This window comes from Tauraco erythrolophus, chromosome W, assembly GCF_009769465.1.
Source record: "Tauraco erythrolophus isolate bTauEry1 chromosome W, bTauEry1.pri, whole genome shotgun sequence".
NCBI lineage: Eukaryota > Metazoa > Chordata > Aves > Musophagiformes > Musophagidae > Tauraco > Tauraco erythrolophus.
Window position 1 is genome coordinate 20,401,998 of NC_141497.1, and position 23,383 is coordinate 20,425,380.

Here is a 23,383-nt window from a genome sequence, read left to right on the forward strand (position 1 = left end):
TGGGGAGGGGATTGGGAGAGCTGTGCAGCCCCAGGGCAAAAATGCTGTGGCTGTAGAGAGAAGGCCTATGCTCCCCCTCTTTTCCTTTCTCTTTCTCCCAGAAATCCAAGCTGTTCCACAAAATAAAGGACTCCTCTCAATCTCTCAGGTGGCTGATTTGAGGGCAAGAAAATTATCTCATTATTCACAGTTCTATCAATATGAATGTTTGCTATAATGATAAAGAACAAAACCAAACACCTTAACCTAAAATACACTACACCTTTGTTTTAAAAACAAGGATGTGAGGCGTGAACAGTACTCACTATAATTTCCTTAACACCCCAAATCCCTGCAGTTCACCTCTGCAAGTTTCATGGCCCTTGCATACAGTCACAGACTCAGTTCTTCCTGATCTGCAAAGCTGACTGTGCTGGGTTGACCTTGGCTGGCTGCCAGACCCCCATCCAGTCACTCTCTCACTCTTCCTCCTCAACAGGACAGGGGGAGAAAATAAGATGGACAAGCTCTCAGGTTAAGATAAAGGTAGTTTGATAAAGGTAGTTTAATGAAAAAAGCAAAGGCAAAAAGAGGCAGATGCCTCCCATCAGCAGACAGATGATTTCCAGCCATTTCCTGTAAGGAAACAGTAAGTGTAGCTGCTTCAGAAGACAAATGCCTTAACCATGAATGCCCTCCCTCTTCCTTTCCCTCAGGTTTTGTTGCTGAGCAAGACATTATATGGTATGGAATACCCCTTTGGTCAGTTTAGGTCAGCTGTCCTGGCTATGTCCTCTCCTAACCTCTTGCCAACCGGCCTTTGGAAGGTGGTTTGGAGAGAAAGCCTTGATGCTGTGTGAGCGCTGCTCAGCAGTAGCCAAAACACTGGTGTGTTATCAACACTGTTCTAGCCACAAATGCAAAGCACAGCACTATATGGGCTGCTATGAGGGCAATTAACTCCATCCCAGCCAGACTCAGTACAATCTTCACCCCTTATTCCATACCGTTTGCATTATGCTCAGGTCAGTACACTGACTCAGTTATATGACACAGAAGAAAATGAAACCTTTTAAGTTCACATTAAAGCTTTCAGTCACAGACATCACGTGCCAGTACATTTTGATGCCTTAATTCCCTTTCTTAAGAGTCTCCTGAAGGGAATATAAATAACAGCTATGTGACAGCTATTTATAGTCAACCATGAAATATAAAAACTATCCCAGGAGTGTTTTCAACTTGGAAGAGTTGGAAAGAAATTCAAGAACTCCAGTATTTCTTGATAGTGTTATGTTTGACACAACCCACAAGCTCACTTTACATTTACAAATCACAAAAAAAAAAGGACTCATTTACAAGCAAGTATGCCTTGGAATAACTCTTCAGACAGAGCAGCAGAGATGAAAGACCAGGCTAAAGACTTGAGGAATTAATAGCCCAGAAGCCAGGATGATAACTGGTAATGGAAAGCATTGCAAAGCTTTAGAGAGAAGAATGAGGGCAGAGGAGTGGAGGGAAAATGACTGATGGCATCTAGAAGATGTGATGTCAAGGAGAAAGATGATGGACTAAATAAGCTGAGATTTAGCCACACAATGGGCCCTTAAAGCCCTAGTGAAATTCTCATAAGCAATGTAGTAATTTTAATGGTTTAGGCTTCTAATTATATGGTATTCCTTGACAGGCAGGCTACTCTATCCCAGAATGACGAGTGTTTGGTAGTTTTAGCTAGATGAGTAAGAGTTTGCACACTAAGGCAGCCTCTTAGGCTAGCCACAGCATAGCCTGCTTCCTGCGCAATTTCTTTCCTCATCTCACAGCAAGACTGGCTCTTGGTCAAGGAAGAAGGAAGCAGAAAAAGCAAAATGCCAATTTAGCCTGGTGCAATAACCTAGAGAAGGGTGGAAACACCACTGCAAGCCATTCTGACCTGTGGGTTATTTTTTACAGATTTCTTGTCTTCCTGCTGTATGTTTTTAAACGTGGTTGAAAGCCTTTCAGAAAAAAAGCACTGCCTGTATAGAAGAAATTAAAACTGTATGTTTACTCATATACATGTGAAGACCATGATCACAGCTACAACCCAGGGCAACACTAGGAGGTGCACACAACCATACAGAGCACTTGTGTGATGGCACCATGCTAACTGGTCTCTTCTGGATTTGCTCTGCTTGATGTCTGCACATGACATTTGAGTCAAGCATTTCACTTGTACTGCTCTTTTACTATCTCATGGTTTCTGTCACAGCTTCTTGAAGCAGGCATCAATGGGAGGTGCATAAAAGCTTTCTGGATTCCTCAGAGAGTGTGGGAGAAGTGCTATAAATCTTGCATGTGTGGGGGCATCTAATATCTGGCTCTATATCAGGTACCTACGCTCCAGAGCAGTGGAAAAAGTTTGGGCATCCTGCCCCTTCCCCAGAAGCAACATTTCTTATAATCTACCTCAGGACAGCTCTTCAGCCTGCAGAAATGCCTAATTCTATTAGAGAGAGATTAGGTATCTAGGCTGGATAACAAGGTGCTACTGACTTCTGTGCTCTAGTCAGACATTCTCCTCCCCTGCATGTTTTGCCCCTTAGTACTGCTAAGGCTTGAAACGAGCAGAACAAACCCTTAAAATGAAGTGGTATTATGTATTATTTCCTTTGTTGTCAGTATGCTACTTATGTTTTAAAACATGCCTTAGCTTGGATTTCAACCAAGTGATGGGGGAACAGCCACTGATATATCAACAATACCTTAAAACTATATGCAACAGAATCTGAACAAGAGAGAAAACTTTATTCAAAAGACATATCCAGGGCAGCTTACAGAAGTAACAAATGAAATAAATTCATTTAAAGGTTATTGGAATAGGTGTCTGCAGAATTCCCATTCTTTGACCTGTTTGCCACCAGGGATGTAGTGGTGGACATAACAGCACAAGCTAACATCGGTTCTCCATAGATCTTTTTTGAAGTCTAAAGAACTCGCACTTCTGCATCAGATCTCATGTGGATATAAAGCTATTGTGGATCCTTTTGATCTCTATTCTCTTGCTCCAGTTGATCTTTTCTCCGTATTCCTTCCTACATGCTCTCCCTCAAATGGAGAGTTTTTAATTTCTCTGTAAGTTTAAACTCTGTATCTAAGTTGCTTTTTATGAGCTGAGGCAGGTAACTTGCCAGTTTTTTCTGACTAGGAGGATCAATTATTTAGCTTTTTTTTGATCCTGCACTGAGACATTCCAGATTTTCCACACTATGGTCTTGTGCAGGGTTTCTGGGGGAGGGGGGGGGAAGAAAATATGAAGTCTGCATTACTACATTCATTAATAGTACAGGTATTATACCAAATATCCTGATTCGTTATTTGTCTTCTCACTACAAGATGCTGGTTTAGATGTGGATGACTGAAGTTAGGAGCTGCATTTCAGTGGCTTTAACAAAGATGACAATTTAGACAAGCAAGTGATAAAGAAATTCTGGACTGCCTCATTTTTCCAGAAGGAAAATGAAAAAGTGTTATTTGAAAAAGTTGAAGACAAAATTGATAATCATACACTTAGACTATTAAAAGCTTATAAAAGGACATGCACTAGGACTGGAACAAACTGAGCTTCTGTGATGCAAACTTAATTTTAAGTTCACTCCATGGTGTATTAACTTCATTTTAAGTAAGTGAATTACTGGAATTGTTTGAGCACTGACTTTACAGAAGACTTTTAGAATTTGCTGTTGGTGTGGATGGAAGTCTGGCCAAGATGAACTGTTTGTTAGACTTGCTTTGTTTTTCTGGCTGACAGTAGTGAAGTTGGACACAGCTCTGAGTCCGGAGTCTGGGACATATGTTAGCTAATGCAGAACAGTTTGTTATCAAATAATGCTAATGATACTGCTTCACACATTAACTAGTGTGCTGGGTTTACGGGAGGGGCTGTTTTCACAGCTGTTTCCACAGCCCCTGTAAGTAGCTGTGAAAAGCTTAATGTGCTGACTTTGAGTGATGGGGTTTGGCAGCACTGGAGGGGCTGTGGAAATGGTCCCTGTAAGGAGCTATGAAAAGCTTCCCTGGCTTCAAAACTGGTCAGACTGGCCTCTGGCCAGGTGAGACCCTCCCCATCCCCTCAGGCCAGGGCTGAGTCAATCAGTGCCTCTGCGAATGCCCTATTTAAGATGGGGACAAAGGAGCCCAAATGAAGGTTGGACCTGCGCTGAAGAGAGAGGGGAGGTGGGAGGCTGGCCCTCTGGTCTCTCGGGTGGGCAGCTGCTGCTACACAACTAGAGATGGCTGCAGCGGTGTGGCTTGGAGAGCCCTGAAGCACCCTGATCCCAGGGCACCCTCTGGGAGGAGTTCATCTTGCTGGGACTGCTGAGGTTCATTGAGAGGACTGAGATCTGAGCAAAACAGCCATGCAGACACCAAGGACAGTGAAGATGGAGCAGGAGAAGGTGTGTTGGAGCTGAGATTCCCCTGCAACCAGTGGTGAGACAGCAGGCAGCCCCCCTGCTGCCTGTGGAGATTAGCAGTGGAGCAGAGACCCAAGGATTCTGTCCTGGTTTTAGCTGGGACAGAGTTAGCTCTTCTTTTTAGCAGCTAGAAGATCTCTGTGTTTTGGTTTTACTCAGAGGCTTGCTCTGAGAAGAATGTTGATAGTGCACAGATGTTTATAGTTGGCACTGAGGTCTCAAGGACTTTTCAGCTTGCTGTGTTCTTGCCAGTGTGCAGGAGCAAAACAGGATGAGGGGGGAGCATAGCTGGGACAAGGGGTCCACGACTCTCCTTACAATTTGTACTTGGACTTAAGATTGAAGGCCAAACTGGCCAATTAGTATTCCATATCATGCAGTGTCATGCCTGGTATAAAGGTGAGGGACAGCCGGAAAGAAGGGCTTTTTTTGCACTTCTGCTCTTTCGCCGCTTCTGCTCTTTTGCGCTTCTGTGCTTTTGCTCTATTGCTTTTTTTTTTTTTTCCCCTCTCTCTCCCAGTACTCCCGCTCTCGGAGTACTATCTCTCTCTCCCCCTCTCTATTTCGGGGCCTTGCGTTCATCTGGGATTGCAGCTTCGGGACGAGACGGGCTTCGCATAAGAGGGAGTAGTGAGCATCTACACTGTGTATTAAATCATCTGTATTAAATTGTTCTTATCTCAACCCATGGGTTTCCTGTTTCTCCTTTAATTCTCTCCCTCATCTCTGGGGCTGGGGGAGGGTGAGTGAGCGACTGTGGGGGGGTTTGGTTGCCGGAGCGGCCTAACCCACGACAGATTCTAATCAGTAAAATTAAGTAGAATTAACCAACGATTGTTATAGAATAAGAATATTGATAAGGTAATATAGCTAGCAAAACCAATTGCTTTGAAGGTCAAATTTAAAAGCAAGAATAATATGTAATTTTATGTAAAAGAACTTATGTAATGATGATTCAACAAAATGAGTGTATAAAAACCTATGGATTTTGATGCTGGAGTGGACACGCTTGGACGGAGCTATCCCCCATGTCCCCAGCGCTGAAATAAAGAAGTGCCTGTTTATCTACTTTGTGTAGATGAATTTTCTTCCCGGCTGGTAATGGTTTTGGCGACCCAGATGGGACCTTGTGAGTGAGACTGGAAGGGATTGAGTACTGATCAAACTCTGGCCTGTGCCGAGGAATTCTCGGGGAGGACCATCACCCTTGACCCATAAAGCTCCTCGCAACGTTCCTTGGAAAAGGGTAAGGCACTTCTTTCAGAATTTGTTTGGATAGTCTGCCTGTAAGGTGCAGTGAAAGCCACGCAGGGTTGGGCTCGGAGAGTACCCGTTGGGTTGCATTTGAAGCCCCGGCGTCTGCCCATAAGTCAAAGGCAAAAGCTATTGCTGAGTTGGACTTCATTTGGTGACTCTTTTGAGTACTTGGGTTGTTAACTCCTTGGAGTATTTGGTTTTGGTATTTGTTTGTCTTATTTTGTGTGTCCTGTCTGGTACCTGTCTTTTGAGTATTTTGTTAGGTATTTGTTTATTGTGTATTCTATTTGTTTTATAAATATTTTCTATAATATTTGCTTATAGAACATTTTGTTTGGTGTTTGTCTTTTGGGTATTCAGCTTGGTATTTCTTTTAAGTGTTTTGTTTGATAATTGTCTTTTAAATATTTTGTCATGAGATGGCATCAGGATTCGTAGAATTGTTTAAAAGCAAAAGTTCTTGGAATGATTTATAGGTAATATTGGATAACTTATTAGATGGTACTGAAAGGCAGATGGTGTTAAAAAACAAAAGCACAGACAGAGGCAGTACTTACTATTAATATGCTTTCTGGAACTTTAAAAACGGAATTTTCCTTCTGGAGACTCTCAGTGGGATCCGAATGAAGCAGAACACCAAAAAAATTAACTCGTTACCAAAAATAGATGTTCTATAAAATAAAACATGCAATGTCAAAAGCTTTGAATTGGTCTAAACTATATGAAGTAAAACAAGATAAGAATAAATCTCTTTAATCAAATAAAATGATTAATATGATTGAAGCAACTGGGAAACAGAAAAATAGGCCATTCCTTCAGCCCCTAGATTTAAAATTCGGAAATAAAGTGATTACACATGAATGTTTGTACATACCAGAATGTCCAATATCTTTGTTGAGATAAGACTTGTTATCAAAATCAAATAAACAAATAATTTTTGAAAAAGGAGAAATCCTTTTAAAAATTCCAGAATCCAAAACAGGGGAAATATTGATGATACAAGAAAAAGTCAAAGGACAAATACCACAAGAAATAGATGAAGCTGTCATACCTATGGTCTGGAACACAGACATACCTGGTAAATTAAAGACAGCACAGCCGGAAAGAATAAAATTGGGGAAAAAAAAAAACAAAACCAAAAACACCAGACAAAGCCAATAAGAATTAAACAGTATCCAATTAAACCTAAGATCAGACAAGGAGTTCGGAAATTAATTGATAAATTTTCGGAGTATGAGGTTCTTGAAAAATGTGAATCAGAATATAATACTCCAATTTTACCAGTAAGGAAACCCTCAGGACAACATAGATTAGTTCAGGACTTAAGGGCCATAAATCAGATAACTAAAGACATACATCCTATAGTTGCAAATCCATATACACTTCTAACAGCATTGAGAGAAAATGATCAGTGGTTTACAGTGCTTGATTTAAAAGATGCCTTCTTTTGTATACCCTTGGAAAAGGAAAGTTGGAAACTGTTTGCTTTTAAGTGGGAAAATCCACAGACTGGACGGAAAATGCAGTTAACATGGACGAGACTACCACAAGGATTCAAGAATAGTCCAACAATTTTTGGAAACCAACTGGCAATGGAACTTGAACAATGGAAACAAAATGACACAGAACCTAAACCTGGACATCTCCTTCTACAATATGTAGACAACATCCTAATTCTTACCGAAGAAAGATCAACCTGTATAAAAGTAACAACAGACCTTTTCAATTTTCTTGGATTAAATGGGTATAAAGTGTCTAAAAATAAAGCTCAGATAGCGAACCAGACGGTGATATATCTGGGCTTTGAAATCTCCAAAGGACAACGACAGTTAGGAACAGACCGTAAAGAAGCAATCTGGCATCTCTGAGCCAAGAAATGTTCATAAACTGAGAGCCTTCCTGGGAATGGCTAGGTGGTGCCGACTCTGGATAATGAGTCACAGTCTAATAACCAAACTGTTGTACGAGGCCCAGAAGGTGGTACCATTTGTATGGAGCCCGGAACAACAAAGGGCCTTTCAGGACTAAAAATGGGCCTTGATGACAGCACCAACATTAGGACTCCCAGACCTAACCAAAGATTTCTGGTTGTTTGTTCATGAAAGGCAACATCTTGCCCTTGGAGTGTTGACCCAGGAAATCGAGAGCAGGAAAAGACCAGTTAAATATTTCTCCAAACAACTGGACACCGTAAGTAGGGAGTGGCCTACTTGCCTCCGAGCAGTTGCTGTGACAGTGATGCTCATACAAGAGGCTCAGAAACTGACTTTGGGAAGAACAATAGTGGTATATGTGCCACATATGGTAACCACTGTGTTAGAACAAAAGGGGGGTCATTGGCTATCCCCTAATAGAATGATGAAATACCACGTAGTCCTGACAGAGCGAGATGATGTAATTTTGAAAACAACTAACCTGATTAACCCTGCAGTCTTTTTAAGTTACATACAGGAAGAAGGACAAATAGAACATGACTGTCTGGTGACTATCAAACACATGTATTCCAGTCGAGAGGACTTAAAGGACACATCGCTGGAAAATCCTGATTGGGAGCTATACACAGATGGCAGCAGCTTCGTGGAAAATGGAATTCGCTACGCAGGATATGCAGTGACTGTGGAGGAGTTCCTTTCCGAGACTGGCCATAATATTCTCTCGGGTATGGACAATCCCTGTTTGGGCCCCAGAGCACAAGGTTACCAACTAGATTACTTTTGTCCTCCAAGTTATCTCAATGGCCTTAAAAGGAAATGTAGACTGATAGCCTGCCAAGATGCACGCCTCCTGGATGCCTCTCCGATGACCGCAATGAGGAGACTAAAGGGATGAGCTTATTACCTGTGGTCTGCTAGCGCTGCCCTATCACTATAGCCCACGAGAGTGTGTTTACGCTAAGCAAGCCAATTGTAGAATGTAGTCGTGTCACGCCATATTCCGCTATATAACCTGTGTGTTGTTTGTAATAAACGGAGCATGATTTTCTAACCATATTGGTGTATGGTCATGACTCTGGGCCGTCCACAGAAGGGCTCTGCAACAAGTGGCGCCCGAACAGGGACCCTGAACTCGCTTAAATGCGGAAAACCCTCGCTTAAATGCGGAAAACCCTCGCTTAAATGCGGAAAACCCTCACTTAAATGCGGACAAACTCGCTTAAATGCGGAAGTCTCCATAGCATCGTGAATACGGTATTGGGAGCCTGTGGACGTGCAGCAGGGAAGGGCACGGGACGAAGAGAATCGCCGGAGCCTGGAAGTTTCGCAGCGGCCGAGCGAACCCCTGCAAGGTAAGACCGCGATCGAAACGGATGCGGCAATCAAGTCGTTAACCATTATACTCTCTAAGAGAGGAGAAACGGTTAACCTTAAGGAGATAGAAAGCCTCATTAAGTGGGCGAAAGCAAATGGACATTGTAAAACCTCTCCGCTACTCTTTAATGTTGACGAATGGCGTGAAGTGGGAGAACGTCTCTGGGACGCCACCTTAGCGGGAGGAAAAGAGCTAAAAACAGCAAAAGAAGTGGGACGGACGTGGCGTGTTGTAATTAACATCTTGCGGGAGATCAAAGCTGAGCGAAAAGTCGCTGCTGCGGCCATAGAAGCCCTGCAGCCGGATAACACCTCTGGCGAGCTGCACGAGCCGCCGCCGCCACCCTCCCGTATTGCGCAGTTCTTTGGGGTCGGACATTTACGCCCAACAAAAGGCATGCGAGCTCCCACCTGTTCTACTATTGCTGAGGTGTGGAAACAAGCCGAGGGGCTGGGAGAAACTGTGTCCGAACAAAAAACTGAGTCTAAAGAGCCTACGGGGCCCCCAGCCTGCTCAAGGACAACAGAGGAAGTGCCCGCCGCCCCTCCAGCGCCAACTGGGCACAAAGCGGAAGTGCCAGCTCAAGGGAACTCGGGGGGTGGTGACTGTACGGCTTCCTCATCGCTGTCGTCGGGCCAAGGAAGAGCCTCCTGCCACCCAAAACTTAACCCTGCTTTGCCCTCCTCTGGCGTGCCAGTTCTTTTGCAGCTGATGGTCCTCGGCGGGAGCGGTCGGCAGCAGTTACGGAGCGCGAGCGGCTGGAGCCGCGACAACGACAACAGCAACAGCAACAACAAGGCGGGCGGCTGGCACCGGGCGGATGGGTCGTCGTCCCCGCCCGGCTGAGGCGAGGCAGGGTTGACCCCCCGCCGCCGCTACCCCCGCGCCCCCCCCCCTCCGGAGGCTGAGCCTGGAGAGCGGCCGCATCACCGCTGCCCGTGGCCCGGGTTTTACCACGAGACAGCACATCTTAACTTAGATCGTTGTCGTGGTTTTAGGCTGATCCAGCAACTAAAACTCACACAGTCTCTCTAAAGTAGAGAGGAGAGAAAGAAAAAAAAAAACAAAAGGACTGAGGGTTGAGGCAAGAACAGAGGGAGCACCCACCAACCATGGTCCTGGGCAAAACAGGCAGCGCTTTTCTCAAAGCAAAACAGTTTATTAATGATTACTTAGAAGGACAAAGGGAAATAAAAACCGATTACTTGAGAGGACAGAAAGAAACAAAACCAGATCTTAAAACCGACACCTTCCCCCCCCCACCTTCCTTTTCCTCCCGGCTCTACCTCCTCCCCCCAGCAGCACAGGGGGCAGGGACTGGGGGAGTGCAGGTCAGTTCATTCCGTGCTGTTACTGCTGCTTCTTTCTTAAAGGAGAAAGAAGTCCTTACACCCTTTTCCCCTGCTCCAATGGATCCCCTACCCACGAGGAAAAAATCCACAAATTTCTCCAACGTGAGTCCAGCCCACTGGAAACAATCCTTCCCCACAGATTGCTCCGGTGTGGGCTATACCACAGTCTCGGGTACTTAGGGAGCTGTAGCCACTCGCTCCGGCGTGGGTCGTCACGAAGACTCCAGATGCCTTTCTGCCTTGCCGTGCCCCCAACACGACCATCCTCGGGCTCAGGCATCTTCTCCCCACGGGCTGCGAGTGGGTCGCTGCTCCACCGAGGCCGTCCTGGTTGCAGGGGGGCAGCCTGCTATCTCACCATCAGCCGCAGGGGAAACTCGGCTCCGGCACACCTCCTCCCTCTCCATCCTCACTGACCTGCTGTCGATGCAGCTGTTTCTCTCAGATCTCAGTCCTCTCCAGGTGAACTCAGCCCAGTGGGCACCCTGGGAGTGGGGTGCCCCCAAGTTCCCCAGCTGGCTCCGCCGCCACCATTCTCCGTGGGCGGCGCCGGCCCGACGCAGGCAGCCGCCCGGCCGGGAGCCAGGGAGCGGGGGCAGTGCCCTCCTCCCTTCTCTGGTCGATCCTGGGCGAAGCACCTTTTCCGGTTCCCTTGCCCTGACTTAAATAGGGCAATTCGCAGAGGCGCCCTATTGGCTTAACCCCGAGGGGGATGGCAGTCTGATCCGGTTGCCAGAACTAAGCCTAACCCGGATCCAAAACCGGGGAGGTCGCAGGGAGCAAAATCCCTCTCCTGCCACCAGAACCACCCCCCCTCCACATCAAACCATGACAATCGTCTCGATCGACATCGCGGCAAATAACTAATCCTTCTTTGTTCCAGCTATTTCAACAGTTAATATCAGTGTTGCAAAACCGTAAACATGCATATTCCATTGTACATCTCCGAGTGCACACCACGCTTCCAGGGCCTATAGCAGAAGGGAATGGGCGAGCTGAGCCTCTCACGAGTGCGGCTCTGGTACCAAACTCGTTAATGCAGGCAAAATCTTGCATGACTTTTACCATCAGAACGCTGACGCTATTAGGTGACAATTTGGTTTAACACGACAACAAGCCCGCTCAATTGTACAATTGTGTACTAGCTGTTAAAATATGATCATGCCACCAATAAATGGTGTTAATCCTTCGTGGTTTACGCTTGCAGGAACTTTGGCATACACTTCTCATCAGACATATGTATTTTTTGTCATCATAAGGTATTGAGCATGTTACTGGTATTCCTTACAATCCTGCTGGGCAACCGATCATAGGATACTCACATGGCACTTTGGAGAATATGCTTAAAACAAAAAGGGGGAATGACAGGGAAATCTTCCAATGAAACAATAGCTAAAGTGTTATAGGTGTTAAATTTCTTAAGTCGAGAGCTAAACATTTTGGGATGAATAAAATGTCACACATGTCAAAATCAGGCACAGGCAGGGTTACAGCAAGTGGTTTTCCAACAACTGACTGAATTGGTTATGAGAGCATTAAGACGTGTCCCTGATTTTGGGGACAGGGGAGGCTTCCTTTGCTTCCATTCGGCAGGGAGCACAGGAACCTTATGAACGTTTCCTTGATCGGCTGCAAACAGTAGTTCAGAGACAAACAGAAAATCCAGCTGCTGCAGATGTCTTGCTATTCCAGTTAGTAATTGAAGATATCCTCTTAAGCATGTGCCAAGCCCATGTATACAGCAGTGTTGGTGACAATATTGGGGCAGCTGTAGCTATTGGCAGTGTTATAACAGGATGTTTTAAATGGCTGAAAAATCCTGAAGCGGAAGGTGACCACCTAAAGAGTGCTTCCCAGCATCTATGCTCTCCATCCTTTTCTACCTTTTTACAATTTTGTTTTATTTCGTTTTGCATCATGATGAACTGTCACCAGAGTTCTCTGCTCTGTAGTGACAGAGCGTTCTGTGTATCACTCTGGTGGTTAGCAGCATCATGAGGCATTTCGCAGGTTTACGTTTTTTGCATTTCACAGAGATCTTAAGCTAAGACAATCACTTATCTTGAATAGCACACCCTACTCCTCGCAACCTATTTGCACATCCATTGTCCCATATTGACATGAATCAAATGAATACTTTTTGCACAGGCGAGCTCTTGATCCTATCAGAAATCGGGCAAAAACAATTGCAGATTTAATAAAGGGTGTCAGAATGAGGGCTCAAAAATTAGTCGATGAACAGCTCAAATTAGGACATATAATTCCCTCCACTACCCTATTGATTACTCCAATATTTGTTAACCCAAAGAAATCAGGAAAATGGAGATTTATGTTAAAAGTTTTAAGAGCTATTAATGCAATCATTTCACCAATGGGTGCGTTACAACCGGGTGTATCAAATCCTACTATGATTCCAGAATGTTAGCATTTGATGGTGATTGATTTAAAAGACTGGGTTTTTTTTTTTTTACTTTTTTACTTTTTTATTTATTTACACCCTAATGATTGTCCTAGATTTGCCTTTTCAGTTCCAGTGCTTAACAATGAACGACCCACGCAACAATATCATTGGATTGTACTGCCTCAAGGAATGATGATTAGTCCTACAGTTTGTCAATTGGTGGTTGATGATACTTCCCATCAGGTCCGACAGCAGATCAAGCTCAGCAGATTGTACACGCCTGCCCTGACCGTCAGCGTATTGTGCCCTCAAATACTCCAGCAGGAGTAAATCCAAAAGGTTTATGTGTCAATGAATTATGGCAGACTGATATTACTTATATTCAATCGTTTCTTTGATCTAAATATGTCCATGTAACTGTTGATATGTTTTCTGCCTTTGTTGTTGCTACTGCTCACACTGAAGAAAACCATAGGAGTACCAAAGAAAATTGGGACAGACAATGATCCAGTATGGTGCCTTTTTACAGGATTGGGGAGTGACTCACACTACCGGTATCCCTCATTTGCCTACGGGACAAGCTGTTATTGAACGAACTCATTTAACGTTAAAACAAATGCTTGATAAACAAAAGAGGGGGAGTCTTCCACATATTTCCCCGCAAGAATCCTTGGACAAAGCCACATATGTTTTAAATCTTCTTAATTTGTCTGCTTCTAGGCAACATACTACGGCTGTGGATCACAATTTTAAACCCAGTGCCATTTTTGCAGAAAAATCAACAGCATGTTCTAAGAAACTGGACTCAACTCATGGGATGGCCCTGTGTCCCTGCTTACATGAGGAAGAGGGTATGCTCGTGTTCTCTTTCCCACAGGTCCATACTGGTTACCAGCAAGAAACGTAAAGCCAACCAGGACTTTTGAAACTACAAATAGAGAAAGGGAAATCCAAGAATTAGCAGAGCAAGCAGAGATCACAGAAACACCAAATGAGGAGAATGTTTCAAATGGACAGACTCGTAATAGGAGATTTCATGTTAATATATCAACTGTTCTTATGTTTCTCATTGTTAGGTATATTATGTGTGTGAAAGTTGCTTGTATATATGCTTTGTGTGTTTTCTCCAATCGGAAGGTGTATGGATTCCATACATACCCGTAGCTACTGGAAGGAAAAGAATTAACTGGTACCAAATTAATGACAAAGAATTACAAACTGGACTTAGTTGTGAGCACGTAACTTTGAAAAGAGAAGTTAGGAGGATTGTTATTGAACAACATGTTGCAATTCACAAAAACCGCTGTTAGCCGGCAGAGCACATACTGGACAGCCTTGTTGCGCGCACTGGCCACGCGTGCAGGAACGCCGTGTCAGTACCTTTGTCATAGACTCTGTTGAGGGTGTAAAAGAGATGGCTCAGAGCGGAGCTGAAGGAGGCTGCAGAGCACACTGTGTGGATAAACAGGGGACGCCCTGAAGGTGCTGTGCCTGCCTCCCTTCTCCATGATGACCCTGTTGATTGACACCCTCCTGCTCAGCGGAACCTTGGGCATAGTCGAGATGGTAAGACTCCCAGAAAGGGAAACAATATGCTAGTAACTGCTTCTGCAAGGCTGTACCAAAACAAAATGCTAGTAACTGCTTCTGTAGGGCTATAGTAGAGCTTAGGGTATTCCTTCGCATATAAGGGGAGATCTAGGTACTATAGGGACTTTAGGAATGTATTTATCTCATACCACCATGATCCTAAGTCATAGACACACCCGGAATAGACAAAGCACGCATGCTTATGATAGCTAGTGCAATTCCAGAGCAGAATTTGGGAAACCAGCTAGAATCATTGCAGCTTCAATATTTGCACCAGGAGTTGAAGTGGCACAGACGTTAACTACACTGAATAAGTTGGGTCACTTGGGCTAACAAAACCAACGTCTCACAATTCTGTTTATCTATGCAAAGTGCCTCTGACCCATTTCGCACGTGCCTTATTGGTGTGCCAATATTTTGGCCAAATAATAGCACCAACATAACAGAGTTTCAAAGATTTGTCAATACCTCTGCCCTCTCATACCAACAACCCAGTGGCATGAGACGGATCTGCAGTGGGTGGGATTGGCCTTTCGATGTAGGATCGGAAGTCCAAGCCGCCTTGATTAGAGCACTCAATGTGACCATTCCCCGCAGGACTGCAAGAACTTGATCTCTTAGGTAGCCTGTTACCAGGAACATGGAAAAATGTTTCTGGTTTATGGAACCAGTCGATGAGTCACGACGCCATATGTAAAACCATTCGCCCTCCTATGCAACTTGTAAATGGCTCTGGAGTGGTTTGGCTCCAAACACTGAAGCAAGCCTATCAGGCTAAATTAGGACGCAGTTTTTTCTTCCAAGACAAACCGCGTTTCAATGTGTCCGGCACATCGATGTGGGGAGATGTAAAAACTGGAGCACTCATTGGGAAAGTGTTTACACACGATACGCTCCTGCCCCCCGGAATTTTTCTGATCTGTGAAGATCGTGCCTGGACCGGAATTCCACAAGGAACTATCGGTGGTCCTGGCTATTTGGGTCGCCTAACTCTCTTTGCCCCTAGCATTCATGATTTTCTAGTTGAACGAACAACCCGAACAAGTCGGGGTAAGAGGAGCCTAAAAGAATTTGACGGCACTTGTAATGACAACGTGCAGCTGCTGAGTCCAGCTGAAATAGCAGCACTATCTGTCTTCCTTCTAGGAGCCTCTGACGGCAATGCTAATAGTCAGTTGGCTAAGCTTGCTTGTTGGGCATTGAAACAATTTAATCTTACCTCTAATATTCTCACTTCTCTATTGCTTGATGTAGATGATATCCAGCATGCTGTATTGCAAAATTGCACTGCTATTGATTTTTTATTGTTAGCTCAAGGCCATGGTTGTACTGACTTTGGAGGCATGTGCTGTATGGACCTATCTGATCACTTTCAAAGCATTCATAAGCAACTTGCAAACCTCCAAAGTAACATGCATCGTATCACGACACAAGATGACCGGTTCTCAAACTGGTTCGGTAATTGGAACATACCAGGTTGGGTAAAAGGATTAATCATACAAGGCATAATGATATTAGTTGCATTGCTGTTTATGATTCTCTTAGCACTGTGTGTCCTGAAGTGTGCCTCTCGGGTCCTCCTTAAAGCAGTGCCAGGGCTATGGATTGTCCAAAAACAAAAAGGGGGAAATGTGGAGGAGTTCCTTTCCGAGACTGGCCATAATATTCTCTCGGGTATGGACAATCCCTGTTTGGGCCCCAGAGCACAAGGTTACCAACTAGATTACTTTTGTCCTCCAAGTTATTTCAATGGCCTTAAAAGGAAATGTAGACTGATAGCCTGCCAAGATGCACGCCTCCTGGATGCCTCTCCGATGACCGCAATGAGGAGACTAAAGGGATGAGCTTATTACCTGTGGTCTGCTAGCGCTGCCCTATCACTATAGCCCACGAGAGTGTGTTTACGCTAAGCAAGCCAATTGTAGAATGTAGTCGTGTCACGCCACATTCCGCTATATAACCTGTGTGTTGTTTGTAATAAACGGAGCATGATTTTCTAACCATATTGGTGTATGGTCATGACTCTGGGCCGTCCACAGAAGGGCTCTGCAACAAGTGACAACTGAAAATTCTGTTATAGAAGCAAATTCTTTACCTTGCACAACTTCAGCTCAAAAGGTAGAGTCGATAGCCTTGACCAGAGCATTAAAACTAAACAAGAAAAAGAAAATAAATATTTGGACTGATTTTAAATATGCCTTTGGTGTAGTGCATGTCCATGGAATCTTATAAAAAGAAAGAGGATTACTATTCTCTCAAAGAACAAACATCAAATATAAAAAAAAGAAATTTTAAAATTAATACAAGCAGTCCAAAAACTGACTAAGGTAGCAATCATAAAGCACACCAGTCAGGAAATACCAAAACAATTATAAGAAATAATTTGGCAGACAGAACTGCAAGGGAAATTGCAAAAAATAATACTTTACAAATGACATGAATCCCTACTAAACCCATTACATTACCAAGAGATAAACCTAAATACTCAGAAGAAGATGAAAAATTAGAAAAGTTACTAAATGCAAAGAAAAATTTGGCAGGATGGTGGGTGACAATAACAGGTCAAGTAGTAATCCCACCACTTTTAATGAGGGAAATAATACAAATGAAACATAAAGAATGTCATGAGGGAGCAGAAGCATTGGTAGCTCTCTTAAGGAGACACATAGTCTCAGTAAAAATGCTAGAAATAGCTAAAATGACAACAGCAAAATGTGAGATATGTTTGAAAAACAATCCAGTTATAAAGAGAAAAGTTCAAATGGGAATATTGAAATCAGGAATGGAACCAGGAGATTACTGGCAAGTAGATTTTTCAGAATTACCCCAGCAACATGGATATTGATACATTCTGGTAGGGGTTGACACTTTTACAGGATGGCCGGAAGCTCTTCCCTGTCGAACCAATCAAGCAAAGGAAGTCATTAAATGGCTATTGCAAGAAATTATCCCAAGATTTGGGGTATCCATTAGAATTTCCTTGGATAGAGGTTCACATTTCATTATAGAAATAGGACAAGGAGTTAGTAAAATTTTAGGAATCACTTGAAATTTACACACGCTTTGGAGATGACAATTCAGTGGGAAAATAGAAAGAATAAATCAAACGTTAAAAAAACAAATTAATAAAATATGTCAATAAACTAATTAGAGATGGCCTCAGGCACTCCCATTAGCCCTTTTACGAATTCAAGTTCAGCCAAAAAGCGGAACATTAGTCAGTCCATATGAATTATTATATGGAAAGCCTTAGGAGTCTCCTGAGCCAAACTTGAATACGCATCTGAAAGGAAAACAAGATGTTTATAACTATCTGCTTTCTTTAGGAAAACTCTAACTGTGCTTTGGGGTGTGGTTGTCTAGAACAGACCTCTGTCTTTGGAGAATCCAGTGCACAACTTCCAACCAGGAGATTATGTCTATGTGAAGACGTGGACTTCTGAACCTTTTCAGGAACGTTGAAAGGGACCTTTTCAAGAATTGCTGACTACCCTCACCGCCATCAAGATTGCTGAATTGGATGCATGGATACATTACACAAGGGTAAAGTGTCCTGGTTTTAGCTGGGACAGTTAGCTCTTCTTTTTAGCAGCTGGAAGAGCTCCGTGTTTTGGTTTTACTCAGAGGCTCGCTCTGAGAAGAATGCTGATAGCAAGTTGATGCTTGTGGTTGGACGTGAGACTCCAAGGACTTTTCAGTGTGCCGGAGTGCAGAAGCACGGCGGGATAAGGGGGGAGCATAGCTGGGACAAGGGGGCCACAATTCCCCTTGTGATTTGTGGTGGAACTTAAGACTGAGGGCCAAACTGGCCAATTAGTATTCCATATCATGCAGCGTCATGCCCAGTATAAAAGTGAGGGTCAACCGGAAAGAAGGGCTTTTGGCGCTTTGGCTCTTTCGCTGCTTTTGCTCTTTTGCACTTGCTGCGCTTTTGCTCTATTGCCTTTTTTTCTCTCTCTTCCAGTACTCCCACTCTTGGAGTACTATCTCTCTTGGCCCCTCTCTATTTCGGGGCCTCGCGTTCGTCTGGGATTGCACCTTCGGGACTAGACAGGCTGCGGATAAGAGGGGGTGGTGAGCATCTACAATGTGTATTACTTATGTGTATTAAATTGTTCTTATCTCAACCCACGGGTTTCCCGTTTCTCCTTTAATTCTCTCCCTTATTCCTGGGGGTGGGGGAGGGGGAGTGACCGGCTGTGTGTGGGGTTCGGTTGCTGGAGTGGCCTAACCCACGACAATCTTAATTGGCGCCCAACGTGGGGCCCGAAGGGATTGAGATAACGATGTTGCTGGCTGGAATGCTGTTTGTTATGCTTGCATACATGTTACTGGACATCTATAATTTATTGCTTTATTTACCGTATATGATGATAGGCGGAATGTTTATGCAGTTTTCTGGCTCTGGGTGTTGGACCGGCATGAAAAGTATGTTATCGGTAATTAAGGGTTTTGCTGTACTGTACGGTGTAACACTGATAAGATCATCGGTGCTGGGACCGGCTCAGTCTTTGTATTCGGCGGTGCAGAGGGGGATGGTGATGTGGAGCTCGTTTATTAATTTTGAGCGTCACCTGGCGGATATCATTGCCAATTGTACTGGTGACTTTTCATTTACAAACGCTTACGTTGATTTTGATAATGCTGAACAGCGTTGGAATAATTTAACCGGTTTGATTTTGTTGCAAGGTCTCCTGAATATATGTTTAATTATCTATATATTCAAAGTCAATCAGCCATTTAGGGGTGTATATCAATTTATTTCTCGGGTTATTGTGCTTGCCATCTCGACTCCCATGACAAGCACTATAGCTACTCAGACTACAACGGTATCAGTTGCCTCCATAAGGAAAAGAAAATGTATACAAAAGTTAGAAGATGAAGAAGAGCAATCAGGGCCATCAGAACAACCAGACAAAGAAGAGCAACCAGGGCCATCACAACAATTGGAGGAAGAGCAACCAAGGAAACGTGTGCTAAAGTCAGAATGCAGAGGAGAGGATGATGATGATGATGAAGAGCAACCAGGGCCATCACGAGAAATGAAGCGGGAGCGTTCTGTTTCGCCCCAGAGAAAATCTCAATGGAGAAGTGTCATCATAGATCAGACGATAACCACCAGATCTCTAAAAATGAGCGAGCTGCGAGATATTCGAAAAGATTATGGCTGTCTTAAAGGTGAGCCCATTGTCTCTTGGTTGCTCAGATGCTGGGACATGGGAGCCAATCGTCTGGAGTTAGATGGTAATGAAGCCAGGCAGCTGGGAGCCCTTGCCATGGATGGAGGCATTGATAAAGCAATTGGAAGGCAGACACAAGTTCGCAGCCTCTGGAGACGGCTCCTGGCAGCTATAAAGGAAAGGTATCCCTACAAGGACGAGGTGCCATGTAATGTAAGCAAGTGGACCAACAGAGAAAAGCTATTCAGTATCTGAGAGAACTGGCTGTGCGAGAGTTGATTTATCTTGACTCGAGAAGCGGACCAAGACTCGAAGATCCAGATGACGTCCGGTGCACACGACCAATGTGGCAAAAGATTCTACGGAGTGCGCCATCAGCATATTCCACCTCATTGGCAATAATGGACTTCGGAGACGATGATACACCACTATCCGTAGGTAATCTGGTCACCTACCTCCGACGATATGATGATAATACTTCTATACGAACCTGTGTTGCGGCTGTGGAAAAGCTGTCTGAGGAGGTCCGAGAATTAAGAGAAAAAGTAGATTTCCCACCACCTGAACGTTCTAGAATTTCAGCTGTCAGAACCAGGCGTTACCCTCCTCGAGAGAGACGGTACAGATCACGGGGTGAGCTGTGGTTCTACCTGCGAGATCTTGGAGAAGACATGAGAAGGTGGGATAGAAAACCCCACCTCCGCTTTAGAGGCAAGGGTACGCCAGTTGGGAGGAAGAACCAACAGAAATAGAACTTTCTCCAGTTCCTCCAGGACAGCTGTTGCCCCAGTCTACAGTGAGCAGTCCACTAGTCAAAATGGGAGGGCTGATCTTCCTAGCCACCCTGACTCTAATCTTGCCGATTCCTCTGATGAATATGATAACAGGCATTAGAGGGGCCCAGCCTCCAGCCAGGTGGAGGAGAGGGATAATCGAGTTTACTGGACTGTGTGGATTCGGTGGCCTGGCACATCATACCCCCAAAAGTATAAGGCTCTAGTGGATACTGGTGCCCAATGCACCTTGATACCGTCGAACTTCAGAGGGGCAGAATCCATCTGTATTTCTGGAGTGACAGGGGGGTCTCAACAACTGACTGTGTTAGAGGCTGAAGTGAGCCTAACTGGAGAGCAGTGGCAAAAACACCCTATTGTAACTGGCCCAGAAGCCCCGTGCATCCTTGGCATAGATTATCTTAAGAGAGGGTATTTCCAAGACCCAAAAGGGTATCGGTGGGCTTTTGGCATAGCTGCAATAGGACAGAAGAAGGCAGACAGCTGTCTACTTTGCCTGGTCTCTCAACGGACCCTTCTGCTGTGGGATTACTGAGGGTCGAAGAACAACAGGTGCCAATTGCTACTACAACAGTGCACCGACGGCAATATCGTACCAACCGAGACTCTCTAATTCCTATCCATAAGTTGATTCGTCAACTGGAGAGTCAAGGAGTCATCACAAAGACCCGCTCACCTTTTAACAGCCCTATATGGCCTGTACGTAATTCCAATGACGAGTGAAGGCTGACAGTGGACTATCGTGGCTTGAATGAAGTTACACCACCATTGAGTGCTGCCGTGCCAGATATGCTAGAACTTCAGTATGAACTGGAGTCAAAGGCAGCCAAGTGGTACGCTACAATTGATATCGCCAATGCGTTTTTCTCAATTCCTTTGGCACCGGAATGCAGGCCACAGTTTGCTTTCACTTGGAGGGGCATCCAGTATACCTGGAATCGACTGCCCCAGGGGTGGAAACACAGCCCCACTATTTGCCATGGACTGATCCAGACCACACTGGAACAGGGTGAAGCCCCAGAACATTTGCAATACATTGATGACATCGTTGTATGGGGCAACACAGCAGAAGAAGTTTTTGAGAAAGGTGAAAAGATAATCCAAATCCTTCTGAAAGCAGGCTTTGCCATAAAACAGAGTAAGGTCAAGGGACCTGCCCAGGAGATTCAGTTTTTGGGAATAAAATGGCAAGATGGGCGTCGTCAGATTCCGATGGACGTGATTAATAAAATAACAGCTATGTCCCCACCAACCAACAAAAAGGAAGCACAAGCTTTCTTAGGCATTGTGGGTTTCTGGCGAATGCATATTCCCGACTACAGCCAGATTGTAAAACCCCTCTATCAAGTAACCCGGAAGAAGAATAATTTTGAATGGGGCCCAGAGCAAAAACAAGCCTTTGAACAAATTAAACAAGAAATAGTCCATGTGGTAGCCCTGGGACCAGTCTGGACAGGACAAGATGTCAAAAATGTGCTCTACACTGCAGCCGGGGAGAATGGTCCTACCTGGAGTCTCTGGCAAAAAGCACCAGGGGAGATGCGAGGTCGACCTCTTGGGTTTTGGAGTCGAGGATACAAAGGATCCGAAGCCCGCTATACTCCAACTGAAAAAGAGATACTGGCAGCATATGAAGGAGTCCGAGCTGCTTCTGAAGTGATTGGTACGGAAGCACAGTTGCTCCTGGCACCCCGATTGCCAGTGCTCGGCTGGATGTTCAAAGGGAGCGTCCCGTCTACACACCACGCAACTGATGCTACATGGAGCAAGTGGATTGCACCGATCACACAAAGAGCTTGGATAGGAAACCTCAATCGCCCAGGAATTGTGGAAGTGATTACTAACTGGACTGAAGGTAAGACTTTGGAATGTCACCAGAGGAGGAGGAGGTGACACATGCTGAGGAGGCTCCACCTTATAATGAACTCTCAGACAATGAGAAGAAATACGCTCTGTTTACTGACGGATCCTGTCGCCTTGTAGGAAAACATCGAAAATGGAAAGCTGCTGTATGGAGTCCTACTCGACGGGTCGCAGAAGCTACCGAAGGAGAAGGTGAATCAAGTCAGTTTGCAGAGGTGAAAGCCATCCAACTGGCTTTAGGCATTGCTGAACGAGAAAAGTGGCCAATGCTCTGTCTCTATACTGACTCTTGGATGGTAGCAAATGCCCTGTGGGGATCGCTACGGCAATGGAAGCAGTTCAACTGGCAACGCAGAGGAAAACCCATCTGGGCTGCCCCGTTGTGGAAAGACATTGCTGCTCGAGTAGAGAAGCTGGTTGTAAAGGTACGTCATGTAGATGCTTATGTACCCAAGAGTTGAGCCACTGATGAACATGAAAACAATCAACAGGTGGATCAAGCCGCCAAGATTAAAGTGGCTCAGGTGGATCTGGACTGGCAACATAAAGGTGAAAAATTTCTAGCTCGTTGGGCCCATGATGCCTCAGGCCATCAAGGAAGGGATGCCAAATGCAAATGGGCTCTTGATCGAGGGGTGAACCTGACTATGGACACTATTGCAGAGGTGATCCATGAATGTGAAACATGTGCTGTAATCAAGCAAGCCAAGCGGTTAAAACCTCTTTGGTATGGAGGGCGTTGGTTGAAATATCAGTATGGAGAGGCTTGGCAAATTGATTATATCACACTTCCACAAACTCGCAGTGGCAAGCGTTACGTGCTCACAATGGTGGAAGCAACCACTGGATGGCTGGAAACCTATGCTGTGCCCCATGCCACCGCCCGGAACACTATCTTGGGCCTTGAAAAGCAGGTAACAGGACTCATTTCCGTAACAATCTTATAGACACCTGGGCCAAAGAGCATGGCATCGAGTGAGTATATCACATCCCCTATTGTAGCAAGATCCCTACTGTGGACGGACCCGAGTCATGACCGTACACCAATATGGTTAGAAATCATGCTCGTTTATTACAAAACAACACACAGATTATATAGCAGAATATGACATGACATGACTACATTCTACAATTGGCTTGCTTAACGTAAACACACTCTCGTGGGTTATAGTGATAGGGCAGCGTTAGCAGACCGCAGGTAAAGCTC